At 41.4% G+C, this 6,149-nt stretch overlaps 1 protein-coding gene across 2 annotated transcripts in view; it reads right to left on the reverse strand.

Moving 5' to 3' along the window:
* The window catches only part of LOC117167457 (SAGA-associated factor 29), a 92,017-nt gene that overhangs the window by 84,794 nt on the left and 1,074 nt on the right, over positions 1–6,149 (reverse strand). The window lies entirely within an intron of this gene.

Raw genomic sequence — 6,149 nt, forward strand, 5'->3', positions numbered from 1 at the left:
CTCCCAGCGAAATCGCAGTAAAATTTCAGCCACAACCACGTCTCACGACCGTGAGATAGGTCGTTACAGTCTGTAAAGGAATCAATACGACGATCCAGCAAAAGCCTCGTGCACCCTAGGAACACGAAGCGACCCAAGGACTACCGCCTTCTGCATTTTTCCCGCAAGTGTTTTAGCATATTCTTGACACGCAGCTATGCTTTTTAGGCCATCAGCATGTGAAATCTTGGCACCTCCAAGAGCGCCGATGATAAGGACGATTAGTTTAACAGAATATTCATGGTACAATCGTTGCAACTCGCTTATAAAGTCTCGATACCTCTCTTTCTTTTCATTCTCCTTGGTTATGATGTTTTTGTCAGCTGGTGCCGAAAATTCGATAACGAACATGGTTCGCTTCTCGAAGTCAAGAAGAACCATGTCAGGCCTCGAGTGAGGAACAGAAACAATTTTCGAGAATATAAAGTTCCAGTATATGCGGCACTTCCGAATCTCGACAATTGACTCGATTTCCCTAGGAGCATTTGGAGGAGCGATATTAAGGTTAATGCCGTAAGAGTGACAGAGATGGTAATAAAGAACTCTTAGTGCCGCATTGTGCCTTTGAATGTAAGTCGTTCCCGCGTGAGTTGGACAACTAGATAGTATGTGAGCTAGATTCTCGGGGTGTGCATGGCACGCCCTGCAGCTATCATCAGGAACGTCTTGGCTCAAAATGTGGCGGCGGTATGTTAAGGTGGAAATGACACCGTCTTGGCATGCAAAAATGAAACCCTCTGTACCAGACTTTAATCCGGGCGATTTAAGGAAAGCAAACGTTAGCTCACAAAACATTGACTGATCCTTCACATTTCTGTGGAAGATACCGTGCATTCTCTTATCTAGGAGCTGTTCACGAAAGTTTTTCTCTTGTGCTTTCTTAATCCAGGCTTTCAGGATTGAGTGCTCGAGATAGATAAGATTTGATGCATTTTGCTCACCCCTATTACTGAAGTCAAGTCCGAGTGTTTCAGCAGCCTCCTCCGCTGCTTTGTACACAAACGCTCCTTTACCCATTTCTTCGTGATTCCTGACCATTTTAAGAAGAGGGGCTTTTCCATTTACAACTCTATGTGCATAACCTTTCTTGTGCCGATATCAAGGGATCTGAGCTCGTTCTTCGTCCATGAAACTACTCCAAATGAATAGAGTACTACCGGGACGGCAAGCATGTTCGTTGCAGATACTTTGTTCCTCGCCAACAGTTCGGAAGACCAAATCTGTCGGATGAGACGTTTATATCTGCTTCGGAGAGTATCCTTTATAGATGTCACATCCTGTATGCGGCTCTGTGGCACGCCCAGGTATGTATAAGTCTCTCCAGCGCAAAGGTGTCGTATATCGCTTCTATCAACGAATTCAGGATGTTCACGGATGCCATTAACTTTTCCTCGCTTCAAATGAACCTTGGCGCATTTATCTAACCCAAATTCCATTCCAATTTCCTTAGTATATCGTTCGACAATCCCTAGAGCTAGATGTAGTTGCTCTTTGTTTTTAGCATACATCTTAAGATCGTCCATATAAAATACATGAGTGACCTTGTACTTTCCATCTGCAGGTTTGCCGCACAAGTACCCGTCGGAATGGCGAAGTGCTAGAGATAGTGGCAATAATGCAAGGCAAAAGAGGAGTGGGCTCATGGTGTCGCCCTGAAAGACACCTCTCTGAACGGTGACCTTGTTAGCTTTCACACGATTTTTTCCAGATGAGATAGTAAATCTGGTTTTCCAAAGCGGCATCAATCTCTCTATGCACCAAACTATTTGCGGATGAACCTTTAAGATTTCCAAAAGACAGATGATAAGTCTATGGGAGGTTGAATCAAAAGCTTTCCGATAATCAATCCAGGCCATCGATAGGTCACGCTGGTAGAATGCTGCATCTTTCAGACATATCTATCGATGAGCAGGTTCTCCCGACATCCGGCTACGCCTTTCTTTGAGCCTCGTTGTTCATACATTTCTTGTCACACAGGTTCAATTGCCCGAATAATCCTATCATTTAGGATAGCAAAGAATATCTTATAAAGTGTATTCAGACAGGTTATTGGCCTGTAATTCTTCGGGTCAGCTAAGTTGCCTATTTTTGGAAGGAGTATTGTCGCCCTTCCACCAACCACTCCGGAATCGGCTCTTCCGACTTCAAATATGAGGTGAAAATACAGGCCAAAGGCTGATGGGTTGAAGAAAACTTCTTCCACCAGAAGGTTTTGATACAATCTGGTCCCGGTGTGGAATAGTTCTTCATCCCTCTTAATACTTTTTTCACCTCCTTGGTAGTGATGGGTGGGCATTCTTTATCAGGTGTTATGAGGGCAACACATAACTCCTTGAAGCTATTTATATTTTCTGAGTCTTCGTCCAGTCTATGCTGCACTTCGTAGACTTCTCTCCAAAATACTTCGACATCCTCTGGTTTGGGTGGGTGTTCGACAGTAACCGGAGGGTCTTGGAAGAGTGGAGATGGGTCAGAGAGAAACTGTTGGTTTTCTCTGACCCACCTTTCCCTCCGCTCTAAACTTCTCTTAGCGTCAGATAGTATCCGTATTCTCTCAACAATATGCTGTCAGATGGTCGCGGTAAAACTCCTGCCAGATGTGATGTAGTCAATCACACACTGAATGCGGAACGCATACTGTCTTGCCCAGCCTATCTTTATGGCAAGTTGATGCATTCGTCTTTTTTCTTATGATCAATCGTTGGTTTTGTTTTACAGTTCGCATCGGCCAAAGCTCTTGCCGCATTATACATACAATAATTGATAGCCAAGAGGTCGGATTCTCCAGAAAAATGTCGACGAAGCTCGTCATCCATTTCAGCCAGATCTTCAGGCTTGAGAGAAACCTTGGTGTCGATCTTTGTCCGGGTCGTAAAGCATCGCTCTTCCTCTATTGGATGCCTGCCCGCAGTTGGTCTTAGTGTCGCCTCTCTTTCTCTGTTGCCGGCTTCTTCTGGCTATGGTAGATTAGGCGTTCCGCTTACACTGCCCGTTTTTCGGAGTAGTTCAGCATGGTTTCGCAGACGTTGCTGCAAAAATTGCGATAGCTCCGGGTGTTTCTCGCACCACAGAGCATGCAGCCGTGCCATGTAACCCCGTTCAGGGGCCACACTCGCATCGTAGCACTCTAGCAAGTCGTGATTCAGTCCCTCCGTCCACTTAAAGGTCGCGAGATCCCGCCGATCCATCGCATTGAATCCATTTTCATTGGCTCCCCCAGCTCTAGATTTGTCAGCATTGTGAGCCGACCTATTGTCGGGAGCCCTGCGCGTTCTGTTGTATTTAAACGCACTTACTACAACTATGTTTGGTGTTGTCATTGTTGTTCCCACGAGAAGCTAGGGAAAGTGGTTCGTCCATCCGTGTAGATCCCCGCGTGTAAGGATAAGGTTACGTACTCTAACAGGTCGCCCGGTATCCCAGTCACCGTTCTAGACACCTCACCCAGGTGCCATTCAGCTTTCGGCACGGTTTTCACACCTCTGCTTGCGTCGAACGCTTTTCTCGTAAGTAAGCTCAATTGAAATGTCTTTAAGAAGGCGGACTGATACTAGATCGATACCAGCGGGTGAGAGGACCATCAACTCTTCGAGAGGTCTCTTGCCAGGTGACTTCTCTCCAGCACCACTGCTCTACAAGGGAGGGAGTTGCACACCTCGAATTGTAACCAAGGTATCTTTTTTGTTTAAAATACACATACGATGTATGCTATTTCAGCTGCCGTAAAATTAACCTGGGTACGCCACCTCGGCTCTAATATCCATTTTTTAATTTTTTCGGGCACGCTATCTAGGCTCTGAAAAATTGATTTTGTTTTTTGGGTACGCCACTTTGGCTCTAAAAACCTAATCACGCGATTAACTGGGTACGCTTTCTCAACTCCAGATTTTGATTGATGTATTTTGAACTTTATTTGAATTTGATTTTGAATATTTTTCTGGGCACGCCATTTCGGCTCCAGGCTCGTATTTACTTCTTTCCTCCAGCTGAATGTTAGTTCGCCATCCAGGCATAAGATCAGTTTCCTTTCTTGGGTGGGAAATGCACGCTATCTCAGTTATCTCTCGCCAACCTATCTTGGTGTACGCTGTCTAGACTGCCAACTTTAAACCTCAATTCCTGGTGAACGCTATTCAAGCTGCCAAAACAGAAATAATCCTCTCGGTGATGTACGCTAACCAAGCTAACGTATTCCTGAATAAGACTGATTATTATTATTATTGTTATGTATTTACAAATTATATTTTTACTTAGAAAATCTCTAAAGTCTTAAGGGTATTTCAAAACTGAACCATGTGATTAATTTCTACCAACTGTTAGAATAAAACACAGAATTTATATTATTTTACTTGTGAAATACGATACTAGAAATTATATTGTAAAGAAAAGGGATTTCCAAATAATGCAAATTTTTTTGTTTTGTAATAATGTATGTTTCAATCTGCACTTGCATGTCCTGGGTCAATAGTGATAATATTTTTCTGAGTATAAAATATTTAAGAAATTGATAGTTCCACGAACTTTTACAACGTTATCCTGCTTAACTATGCTGATGACATAGTCATATTCGCTTACTGTCAGGCTGACTTACAAGCAAAAATTAACCTTATTGCCCATTACTGTATAAGCAATTTTTTAATGGTCATCGAAGGAAAATCAAAAGTTATGGTATACTACAAAGGTCGGCTATGTGTATACAAATTCTTCTACGCACATACTCAACTGGAGATAGTAAGCCAATTTGTCTATCTCGTTATCAACACATCAGGCTGTGGTGTTTTTTATAAAGAGTTAATAAAAAGAATGTGTTTCGAATGTTGTAATGGTTAATGTTTCAAGAATTTTATTTGCATGTAAATCTATTGCTTGAAAAACAAAGACTACCCGTTTTCGTAGCCTCACATTTAGTGTTCTTTTTTACGCAATAGAAGTCTGGGGATTAAGGTACTTTGATTCAGTCGAGAAATTCCAGTTTTCTTTCTTTACGAAAATACTAAGCTTAAAAACACACACGCTGACTTTTGCTCTCTGCTTGAAGATAGGTAGATTACAGTAAGCTTATGATATATTTAAGTCAGCACTGAGATGGTTGCCAAGGTCGTTGGGTAAGCCTGATGACAGGTATCCTAAAATATGTTTTCTTAAATTGAGGGCAATGTCCTTAAAACCGGATTGCAACCCGAAGTATAACTGGGTGCTCCAGCTCAAAAATATGTTCACTATGTACCTCGGAGAAAATGTGGCTTGACTTGGATTCTGCGGCGGTCGTTGAAAATATGGATGTTTTTCTAAATAATTTTTGTGATCTTTTAATCATATCTTTCAATCTTATGTGCATGTTGTATTACCTTTTTGTATAACTTCTATTATTGTTCAACTTAGACTTCTGGGCTCTATCAGGGGTTGTATACGTTTTGGAGAATATAAAATTACTTATGACCCTGCTAGAATCTGCCCTATATGTTATCTATCAGTATCAGAGGACCTTTATCATTTGCTAGCTATTTTTTCGGCCCTGTCTGACTCATGAATATCAATATTAGATCACCCAGCAATCACGACAGTCAATAGCCAGTATTGGCTGTGTCTTTTGAACTCTAATTGTCCACACGAGCTGCGCAAAGTGGCATTGTATGTCCGGCAGATTCTACAAATAAGAGCATTCATTCTGAAGTACGAGTTCATGGTTCTCGTTTAATTATATTTAATGAATTTTCAATATAATCAAGACTTTTAACGCTAGATCTTATCATTTGATTGTCGCAGGTTTGGGTTTCTGATATCAGATATGATGGTGGATAGCGTTTACATATTTTATGAACGTCGAGATGTTTACAGCAGTTGATAATTTCTCTGACAGTTGGTACATACAAGGTTTTTTGTTTATTAACAATTAAAAATTCGTGTAACGGCCTCCTTTTTACGAGAGCAAAATAATCGTTATTGTTTGCTTTTTCAATCACTGGGATTAAAACAAGATCACCCAGTTCAAAAATATGTTATGGGATAAAAATTCCAGCACCCTGTTTTTCTTTGTATTTTTGCTTTGATTTTTCAATTTGCAGATTTTTGCAGGTGTATATTGTATGAATATGAGGAATATGATATGA

Source organism: Belonocnema kinseyi, chromosome 2 (genome assembly GCF_010883055.1).
Source record: "Belonocnema kinseyi isolate 2016_QV_RU_SX_M_011 chromosome 2, B_treatae_v1, whole genome shotgun sequence".
NCBI classification, from domain to species: domain Eukaryota; kingdom Metazoa; phylum Arthropoda; class Insecta; order Hymenoptera; family Cynipidae; genus Belonocnema; species Belonocnema kinseyi.